The sequence below is a fragment of the Meriones unguiculatus genome, chromosome 2 (assembly GCF_030254825.1).
Source record: "Meriones unguiculatus strain TT.TT164.6M chromosome 2, Bangor_MerUng_6.1, whole genome shotgun sequence".
Lineage (NCBI taxonomy): Eukaryota > Metazoa > Chordata > Mammalia > Rodentia > Muridae > Meriones > Meriones unguiculatus.
In genome coordinates this window covers 90,374,363-90,386,070 of record NC_083350.1, presented here as the reverse complement: position 1 = coordinate 90,386,070, position 11,708 = coordinate 90,374,363, and the positions used below count along the sequence as shown (strand labels likewise).

At 41.6% G+C, this 11,708-nt stretch overlaps 1 pseudogene; it reads right to left on the bottom strand.

Moving 5' to 3' along the window:
* Positions 1-8,222: 8,222 nt before the first annotated feature.
* Positions 8,223-9,010, bottom strand: LOC110544132 (olfactory receptor 4C15-like; annotated as a pseudogene).
* Between the last annotated feature and the right edge of the window lie 2,698 nt (positions 9,011-11,708).

The window sequence follows — 11,708 nt, the reverse complement described above, 5'->3', positions numbered from 1 at the left end:
TTGTTAAATGGGAGCCAAAGATTCCTGCTTTACTGCAAGTAGAATTTAAAGAGGCTTCCCCCAGAGCTCTTGAGCCTGTGAGATTGAGTCTCAGTCCTCCAGGACTTGCGAAATTTCTTGTCACATGGGTTTTTTAAAAGATGAAATTGTAAATTTTAAAATTATTGGAGTGATTACAAATCTTGAATGTCCTAACCAAATTACTGTTTGCTATTACTTTTCTAGAGTTTCAATTTAATGATATTTCTATATATTCACTGTTATATAATGAATGGAATGCTGTGTTTCATTGAAACATTCAAAACAAGGTATGTTCACTTAGAAAACAGGAAAGCAGAATTCTGTTGCAAGGAATCGACCAACCTACTAGGGGGATATGTTTTGTTATAGGGAAATAGAAAAAAATATGTAGACAATATTAAGGGCTGTATATTAATTATAATGCTGTTCATTTGCTCTAATGATCTTGATTTTATGAACTCATAGTTGTTTGTACGGTGTGTGTGTGTGTGTGTGTGTGTGTGTGTGTGTGTGTGTGTGATTTTCTGGAAAAAAAGTATCTAGTCTATAATCCATCCAGACCTGGAATTCACAGAAATTCTCCTGCCTCAGTTTACCAAGAGTTGGAGTTAAATGCTTGTATTAATTATCCTATCTTGCTTGGATTGTAACTTTAAAATAAAAAAGTATAGTTTCTGGAGGTTGTAAGAATTTTTGTCTTTTCATGTTGTTATCTAACAATGAGATGGAAGATCTAATTTATGTAAGGGGATCCAATATAAAAAATGAACTTGAGTGGAAACCTAGACATTACTTCTCTGACATTTTCAAAGAGGTACCATATGAAACAGTATATTAGGTTATGTTATACAGTTTTTAAATACAGTTTTAAACAATTATTTTACGCATAAATGTTTGCCTCTGCATGGCATATGTGTACATGAGTGCAATGATCTTAGATGCTAGAGCTATCAGAATCTCCTGAAGTTGGAGTCAAAGGCAGTTGTGAGCTACCTGACATGGGTGTCAGAAAACAAACCAAAGTCCTTTGTAAAAAACATACATGCGGGGCGGGGGAAGGCAAGATGGTGGCGCCGGGAGAACACTGTGTCTGAGAAGCAGGACAACACTCTCCGTGCAGCGACCAGGAGACTGAACTCGGGGCCCTAAAACTACAGCAATCCTGTTTCCCAGGTGAGGGGAGGCTCCCATGGCTTGGGAATTGGTTGGGTCCACTCTTGGGCCACACAGCCAGAACCCGGAAGAGATCCCGGGTAACGCGGGCTTTGGGTCTCCAGGCTGGAGCCACAAGCCTACATGTCCTGATCACTTTCCCTGTCTGATTGGTGGGCACAAGGGTGCCAAAGACTGGGAGTCCTAGTCTCAAGAAAACCCTACGGGGAAGGAAAGTTGCGAGACTGATCCCGAGTCACCCAGTTTTTCCCTGGAAGGTCTCACAGACTGCAGGTACCTGCCACCATCACAACTGAGCTTCCGCCACGGGGAGAGCAGCTACACGCCCAGCTCAAAATCCCGACACCCTCTTCAGAGGAGGCAGGAGGCTTCCAGCAGAATCTGCCACAGACCACATTGTCTGTAACCCAACCAGAGAACGGGGCTGAGAAAACTCAATCCTTTCTGCACTCCTCCAAATGCCAGCATAACCCTGCCTCGGCTGAGCAGAAGGATAAAGAGGCACACAGCAGATTTACAGTGCCAGGACGTCAGTGCTGCCAGCTGCTCCTAGCAAACAAACTTCAGCTCGGGATCTGGGACTGTGGTCATTCAACACATCCTGAGATTCTCCTGGGTCCAGCACAATAAGGTCTAGCACCAAGTCCTAACACCAGCAGCCTCCAGACCCCTGGCAGAGAAACCCTAGCTCAGGATCGGAACTGAGAAGTCCTAACTGCTTCTGGCACTCATCTGAGAGCACCACCATAAGCTTGCCCTAGTGGAGGGGAAGGTCAGAGGGGAAGGACAGAGAGGCAGCCTGCCACAGGACACAGCACCCCCTCTCCAGATCACCCATCGGCCCCTGGCAGGGAAACCCAAGCTTGGAATCTGAGGACACTCAACCCTACTGGGTACTCTCTCAGGATCAGCAAACATAGGTTCTACCACCAGGCTGCTTCTGGCAGAGAGATCTGGGTCTGGGATCTGGGATTGAGAACACTCAACCTAACTCTTTCTCGCGCTACCCTGGGACCAGTCAACATAACCCCTCCTGGAAGAGGGAAAGGACAGAGAGGCAGCACACAGGAAAGGTGGACACCGAGTCCTGTGGCCACAGTGTCACAGAGCTGACTATTAGCCTACCCGGGCACTCTCCACAGCAAGACGAAATCAGAGAGTAGAGAGGAAGGGGAACCCCTGTGCATTCCAACTGGTCCTGCAAGAGAGTGAGTGAGCCTTCTAGGGAGAGTTTGCCCCAGACCCAGGGCCTCTCCACAGAAGCAACCAGATGAGATCCCTGCCACCCACACCCCTAGAGTGGGCATCATAGGGATTCTTGGGATAGCGACCTCAACGTTGAAGCCTCTACCTTGTGGGTCCACCAGTGTAATCCAGGCAAACAATCCCTGGATCTCAGACAGAACTACATAATAGTGGCCTGCAGGCAACTGCAATAGTCAGAGAATCCGCGCATGCACACTGTGCCTGCTAAAAGCACATGCGAATAGCGCTGGTATCACATTCCTTACTTAGGCAAAACTGAAACCACAACGCATACTCCAAACCAGTGAACCTCTCTCATCTTCCTGAAAAAAACTGTCCAGAAAACAGAAAGAGACGATCATAGCCTGAACTACAAACTCGAGTAACAAATAGTGAGGGTTATAAATAACTAGATGGCTAGAGGCAGACATAAAAACACACCCAACAAATATCAGGACATAATGACCTCACCAGCAAACCCACAAACCAATGACACTTCAATTCACTAGATATACAAGAAAACAACCTCAAAACTATGTTTCTCCAGCTATTAGAGGCCCATAAAGATGAAATGAACAAAGCCCTCAGAGAAAGCGCCAAAGAAATTGAGACGAACCAAGAGGAAACAAATAGAGCTCTCAGAGAAATGACCACAAAAATTGAGGCAAACAAAGAAGAAATGAACAAAGGTCTCATAGAAATACAGGCAATTATAGCCAAAAAAGTAGAGGCACAATTAGTGATACATAGAGAGGAAACACACAAAAACATAGAAACTGTCACTGAAAAGCAGGACTCCACATTCAAACAGATGAAGGAAATGGTGCAAGACATGAAAATAGAATTAGAATCAATAAAGAAAACACAAATAGAGAAAAACCAGGAGCTGGAGAACATAGAGAAAAGATCAGGAACTACAAAGGTAAGCATCACCAACAGAATACAAGAGATGGAAGAAAGAATCTCAGGAGCCGAGGATACACATGTGGAAATTGACACTTCTCTCAAAGAAAAAATAAAATCAGAAAAGTTCCAAACACAAAACACCCAAGAAATCAAGGACACCATGAAAAGACAAAATCTAAGAATAACAGGAGTAGGAGAAAAAAAGAAGACATCAGGCTCAAAGGTCCAGAAAATATTTTCAAGAAAATTATAGCAGAAAACTTTCCCAATGTAAAGAAGGAGATGGCCATAAACATACAAGAGGCCTACAGAACACCAAGTAGACTAGACCAGAAAAGAAATTCTTCACATCATATCATAGTCAAAACACTGAACCTACAGAAAAAAGAAAAAATCCTAAAAGTAGCAAGGGAAAAAGGCCAAGTAACATATGAAGGTAGACCTATCAGAATCACACCAGATTTTCAACAGAAACTATGAAAGCCAGAAGGGCCTGGACAGAAATCATACAGTCCTTAAGGGACCACAGATTCCAACCCAGACTACTATACTCAGCAAAATTTTCAATCAACATAGATGGAGAATTCAAAATATTCCATGACAAAACCAAATTTGAACAATATCTACATAGGATTATCTCTACAGAAGTTACTAGAAAGAAAGCTCCAAACCAAAGAAAACAACTACATCTATGGAAACAGGGGAAATAGATAACTGCACAACAACAACAAAAAGAATACAAGCAAGGAAACTCAGTGACACCACCAACCCCACATCAAAAGTAAGTAACAATTGTTGGTCACTAGTATCTGTCAACTTCAATGGACTCAACTCCCCAATAAAAAGACACAGACTAACAGAATGGTTGTGGAAACAGGATCCAACATTCTGCTGCATCAAAGAAACACAACTCTGCAACAAAGATAAACACTGCCTCAGACTAAAGGGCTGGAAAAATGATTTTCAAGCAAATGGTTCCAGAAAAATAAAACTGGAGTAGACATCCTAATATCTAATAAAATAGACTTTCAACCCAAGTTAATCAAAAAAGATAAGGAGGGCCACTATATTCTCATCAAAGAAAAAAATCCACCAAGACGTCCTCACAATTTTGAATATCTATGCACCAAATACAAGAGCACCGACATTCGTAAATGAAACAATATTAAAGCTTAAATCACACATTAATCCTAATACCTTAATAGTGGGAGACTTCAACACTGCACTCTCACCAAGGGACAGATCAGCTAGACAGAAAATAAATAGGGAAATAAAAACACTTACAGAGTCACTAAATCAAATGGACCTAATAGATGTCTACAGATCTTTTCATCCAAACTCAAAAGAGTATACCTTCTATTTATTCAGCACCGCATGGAACCTTCCTCAAAATAGACCATATAGTTGGTCATAAAGCAAGCCTTAACAGATACAAAAAGATCGAAATAATCCCTTGTATACTATCTGACCACCATGGACTAAAGCCGGACCTCAACAACAACAGAAATAACAAAAAGCCGACATGCACATGGAAACTGAACAACTTGTTACTCAATGAAAGCTGGGTTAAGGAAGAAATAAAGAAAGAAATTAAAGACTTCCTAGAATTCAGTGAAAATGAAGGCACAACATACCCAAATTTATGGGACACATTGAAAGCAGTGCTCAGAGGAACATTTATAGCACTAAGTGCCTGCAAGAAGAAATTCATAACATCACATACAAACATCTTAATGGCCCAACTGAAAACCCTAGAAAAAAAAGAAGCAGATACACCCAAGAGTAGCAGACGGATGGAAATAATCAAATTCAGAGTTGAAATCATTCAGTTGGAAACAAATAAAAGTATCCAAAGAATCAATGAAACAAAAAGCTGGTTCTTTGAGAAAATCAACAAGATAGACAAACCCTTAGCCAAACTAACTAAAAAGCAGAGAGAATCTATCCAAATCAGCAAAATCAGAAATGAAAAGGGTGACGTAACTACAGACACTGAGAAAATTCAAACAATCATTAGGTCATACTACAAAAGCCTATATGCCACAAAATTTGAAAACCTAAATGAAATGGACAATTTTCTTGAGAGGTTCCATCTTCCAACATCAAGTCAAGATCAGGTAGAAAGACTGAATAGCCCTATATCCCCCAAGTGAATTGAAGCAGTCATCCACAGTTTCCCCTCCAAAAAAAGCCCTGGGCCAGATGGTTTCAGTTCAGCATTCTACCAGACCTTCAAAGAAGTGCTAACACCAATTCTCCTCAAACTATTCCATGAAATAGAAAGAGAAAGTACATTACCAAACTCATTCTATGAAGCAACAGTCACCCTGATACCTAAACCACACAAAGACCCAACATTTCATTTTCATTTTTGTTGGGATATTATCTGTATGCCCTGTTTTCTTGGGTGAATTCCTTTTCATTGGATTGGAGTTTTCCTTCTAGTATCTTCTGTAGGGTTGGTTTGCTGTATAGATATTGCGTAAATTTAGTTTGTCGTGGAATATTTTGTTTTCTCCATCTATGTTGATTGAAAGCTTTGCAGGGTATAATATTCTGGGTTGACATTTGTGATCTCTTAGAGTCTCCATTATACTTGCCCAGGCCCTTCTGGCTTTCATAGTTTCTGATGAGAAGTCCGGTGTGATTCAGATAGGTCTACCATCATATGTTACTTGGCCTTTTTCCCTTGCTGCTTTTAATATCTTTTCTTTGTTCTGTAGATTTAGTGTTTTGACTATGATGTGATGTGATGTGTTTCTTTTCTGGTCTAGTCTATTTGGAGTTCTGTAGTCCTCTTGTATATTTATGGACATTTCTTTCTTTAAGTTGGGAAAATTTTCTTCTATGATTTTCTTGAAAATATTTTCTGGACCTTGGAGCCTGGAGTCTTCTTTTTCATCAATTCCTATTATTCTTAGATTTTGTCTTGTCATAGTATCCTTGATTTCTTGATTTCTTGGATATTTTGTGATTGGAACTTTTCTTTTTTTTTTTTCCAATGCAGTTTATTCAGGAACCTTGAACAATTGTCTGACCCTGGGGAAAGCCAGCCCACAGCTTAGAAACTTTTCTGATTTTACTTTTTCTTTGAGAGAAGTGTCAATTTCTGCAAGTGTGTCTTCAGTTCCAGAGATTCTCTCTTCCATCTCTTGTATTCTGTTGGTGATGCTTACTTTTGTGGTTCCTGATGTTTTCTCCAAGTTCTCCAGCTCAAGGGTTTTCTCATTTTGTGTTTTCTTTATTGATTCTAATTCTGTTTTCATGCCTTGCACCATTTCTTTCTTGTGTTTGAATTTGGATTCCTGTCTCTCTACAATGGTCTCTATTTCTTTGTTCATTTCCTTTTTATATGCCACTAATTTTTTTCTCTACTTGTGCCTCTATTTGTTTGGCTATGTTTGCCTGTGTTTCTTTAAGGATTTTGTCTATTTCTTCTTTCTTTACCTCCAATTGACTGGCCAACTCTTTGAAAGATTTGTTCATTTCCTCCTTATGAGCCTCAAATAATTGGGCAAGCATGGCTTTAAGGTCATTTTCCTGTGCTTCTGATGAATTGGAGTATCCATCGATTTTGGGGTTTCCTGGTGAGGTCATGATGTCCTGATTTATGTTGGAAGTGTTCTTTCGTCTACCCCTGGCCATTGGCTTATCTGAGACCTTCCCTGTTTCTTTTTGGATTCTGCAGATCAGACTGGTACTGTCTCTCACTGGTGTCTGAAGAGGTCTTCAGAAAGCTGAGAGAGGTCCCGTGTCCTTAGCTTGTGCTGAGGACTAGCTCTACCTGTGGGAGAAAAGTACACAGACGCAGATGGGGCAAATGCAAGTGTGCGCATGTGCGCGTGTGTGTATGTTTGTGTGTGTGTGTGTGTGGAAGTGTGCGTGGACATGTGTCTCAAGGGACAGAGTGATGGCTAATGTTGAACCCTTGAGTGTGTGTGAGAGGCTCTGCACTCTATATGTTGCAGGCGCTAGTGATGATTGCAGCACAATTTCTGGCATTAACTGTCTTAACTCCTCAATTAGATCCACAGAGCAGGAACTTCAATGTCCCAAGTGCCCTTCTGTTTCCCAAAATGGGGATATGGGTGGGAGGGGGTTCGATGCCTGGCTTCTGTTTTAGAAGGACACAGGATCTGGGTATCTGCAGATTCTCAAGGGTGCACTCACTTACAGGCAGGTCACTTGGCAGAGATCGGGTTATCTCTGGTTTGGCCCTGCTTCTTTCATGTGCTCCACCAGTTTCCGTGCTGCTGTCACTGCCAGGTTATGAGGTCTTGCTGCAGCATCAGTGATGGTGATCCTGAGGAGCTAAGATGGCATCTAGCAGACTTTTGCCCTGGGAGGATGGTGCAGCCCCAGCGCGAATCTGGGGCTGCGAGACACTTACTGCTGGCCTTTGCCGCTAAAGGGCTTGGAGCTCTGCCTCAGTGGCTGCAGGCCCCAGGCAGGTAGGTGTTCCCCAAACAAGTCCTCGGGTGACCTGAGACCAAAGTTTTCACCTCCTGCAATGTTCCCTGTTGTTTAGAAAGCCTCTCCGTCATTTCCCTGGCTTCAGAAGTCCTTCCACTCACCTACTCAGAAGTTTATCTCTTCCACAGCTCAGAAACTGTGTGTGCTAGTCGCTATCTTGGCTCCCTCCATTTTTTCTTAAATTACTATAGTATAAGCAAGCATACATTTCAAACCTCTTTAGTAAACACTTGAAAATATTGAGTTGTCAGCTAAGAATTAGTCCTCAAATAACATGAACACATCATTTATTACCCTTTTGAGAAGCTTTGCTAGTGAAAGAGATGACATATTCAATATTAAAGAAAACCCAGAATGTTTTTATCAAAATTATTTTCGCATCTTTACTGATATCTTTCTATTACTCACTTTCCATTATAAACCACCATGAATCTCTTCCACACTTTCTTCATGGCATTTTTTATGTCCTTATTCCTAAAAGTGTAAATAATAGGATTGAGCAAGGGAGTTAGAATGGTGTAAAATATTGCCACAATTTTGTCAAAGGAGAAAGAAAATGGTGGGCGAGCATATATAAATATGCATGGAACAAAGAACAAAATCACAACTGCAATATGGGACCCACAGGTGGAGAGAGCTTTCCATTGCTCTTCAGAACTGTGGGCTTTCAGAGAGCACAAGATGATATCATAGGATACAAGTAAAATAGAAAAGATTACTATGCAGATAGACCCACTGTTGGCAACCACCAAAAGGCCAAAGATATGTGTATCTGTGTAGGCCAGTTCCAGTAATGGGAACAAATCACAGATGAAATGATCAATGATATTGGGTCCACAGAAGGGTAACTGCAAATGAAAATAATTTGTATGATAGAATGCAAGAATCCTCCTGTCCATGCTATCCCCATCAGTGTGCCACAGACCTTCCAGTTCATGATGGAAGAGTAGTGCAAGGGCTTACAAATTGCTACATAGCGGTCATAGGCCATGGCTGTCAAAACAATCACCTCTACTGCGGCAAAGAAGTGTTCAGCAAAGAGCTGCATCATGCATCCTTCAAAGGAGATAGTTTTCTTCTCATATAGGGAGTCCGCAACCATCTTTGGTGTGATGACAGAAGAGAAGAATGCATCCAATAGGGACAAGAAAGCCAAGAAGAAACTAGTAAGTGCTTCTGCCAGAGAGGGCATACACAGCCCTAAATCTGGGCCCCACTGCAGTACTAGCCAGACCTGATATCCCTCCCTCCCACATCCTCTCTGTGGGAAACATAGGGACCCCTAGGACAGCATTCTCAACTTTGAAGACACTGTTCTGTGGGTCTCCCAGTGGATGGAGTCCAGCCAAACAATTCCTAGAACCAAGACATTGCAGCTCAGACAGATGTAAGCAATTGGAACACAATTGGAGACAGTCCTGTCAGCTACTGAGCCATTCAGGGCACCTGTGCATGTGCAAACCACTCCTTCAATACAACTTAAGCTTGCTTGTACTTCTCCTTCACACTCTACCCTTCCAGGCAGGCACACATCTTTGGACATTACTGCACTTGCACACTTGCTCCTGTGACTTTCCTCCCTTAGCTGCAACTGAAACACCAATACCCACTCTCAAACCGGTGGACCTCTCTCATCTTCTTGAAGAATACTCCAGACTCCAGAGACAGATGGACCCAGTCTGAATTACAGGCTCCAGGAACAAACAGCAAAGACTACTGACCATCAGATGGCTAGAGGCAAGCTTAAGAACACATCCAACAAAATTCAGGACATCATGGCTTCACCACCAAAATCGACGGATATTTTAATTCATCAGAAACACAGGAAAATGATTTTATAGCTATGCTTAACAAGTTATCACAAGCACATAAAGAGAAAAATGAACAAAACTCTCAAAGAGATAGCCAGACAAATAGAGTCACATAAAGAGGAAACAATTGAAAAACAAGATGACATCATAGAAAGACAGGAATCCACATGCAACAGATGAAAGAAATGGTACAAGACATGGAAACAATTAGAGTCAACAAAGAAAACACAGAGAAAACCCTGAAGCTGGAGAACTTAGGACACTGTCATCAGAACAAAACGACAGCTTATAGGTTGGGAAAGGATCTTTACCAACCCTATATCTGACAGAGGACTAATATCCAGAATACATAAAGAAATTAAGAAGTTAAACACCAACAAACCTAGTAATCTGATTTTAAAAATAGGATACAGAGCTAAACTCTCAATAGAATTCAGAGAATTCTCAATAGAGGAATATCAAACGGCAGAGAAACACTTAAAGAAATGCTCAACATCGTTAGTCATCAGGGAAATGCAAATCAAAACAAGCCTGAGATTTCGCCTCATACCCACCTGAATGGCTAAGATCAAAACTCAAGTGAGAATACATGCTTTAGAGGATGTGGAGAAAGGGGAAACCTCCTCCATTTCTAGAGGGAATGTCGACTTATACAACCACTTCGGAAATCAATCAGGTGCTTTCTCAGAAAATTGAGAATAGTGCTTCCTCAAGATCCAGCTTTACCACTCCTGGGCATATATCAAAAATATGATCAACTATACAACAAGGAAATTTCTTTCAACCATGTTTGTAGCAGCTTTATTTGTAATAACCAGAAGCTGGAAACAACCTAGATGGCCATCGATGGAGGAATGGATACAGAAATTGTTGTACATTTATATAATGGAATGCCACTCAGCTAATAAAAACAATGAAACTTTCAGGCAAAAGGTGGGAACTAGAAAAGATCATCTTGAGTGAAGTAACCCAGAAGCAGAAAGTCACATATGGTATATACCCACTCATAAGTGGATATTAGCAAAATAATGTAGAACAAACATAGTAATCTATATGCCTAAAGGAGCTAAACAAAAAGGAAGAACCTAGGGAAGATGCTCAATCCTCATTCAGAAGGACAAATGGGATAGATATCAGAAGCAGGAAAAGAAAGGGAACAGGATAGAAGCCTACCACAGTCTGCCTCTGAAAGACTCTACTGATGGAGGTTTTGAATGAGACTCATAGCCAAACTTTTGGTAAAGTACAGGTAATATTATGAAAGAAAGGGGAGACAGAAAGACCTGGATGGGACAGTAGCACCAAAAGGAGACCAAATGAGCAAATAAAAATGAGCCTTGGGGGCCCTGCAGATACTGATACCCCAACCAAGGACAATGCACAGAGAGAACATAAAACCCAGGATCATCAGTTCATGTCAGAGGCAGACCCTCTTCCCCTTACTGTGGAACCCACTTGGACACTGAACTGCCATGCGCTACATCTGTACAGGCGTTCTAGGTTACCTCCATGCATGGTACTTGGTTGGAGGATGAGTCTCAGGAAAGACCCCTGTGTTCAAATTTTCTGGTTCTGTTGCTCTCCTTGTGGAGCTCCTGTCCTCTCCATATCTTACTATTGCCCACTTCTTTCATAAAATTTCATGCACTCTGCCCAACAGTTGGCCATAAGTCTCAGCATCTGTTTTGATAATCTGCAGGGCAAAGACTTTCAGAGGCCCTCTGTGGCAAGTTCCTAACTTGTTTCCTGTTTTCTTCTTCTGATGTCCATCCTCTTTGCCTTTCAGGATGGGGACTGAGCATTTTAGTCAGAGTCCTTTCTCTTGATTAGTTTCTTTAGATGTACAGATTTTAGTAGGTTTATCCTATATTATATGTCTATATGAGTGAGTATATACTGTGTGCATCTTTCTGCTTCTGGGACATCTCACTCAGGATGATCCTTTCCAGTTCCCACCATTTACCTGCAAATTTCATTGATCACCTCCCCTTGAGGGGGAAGCAGTCTTACCAGGCCACAGATGATGACAATGCAGCCACTCCTGGTGAGATCTGATAGACTAAGATCAGAAGGAAGGAG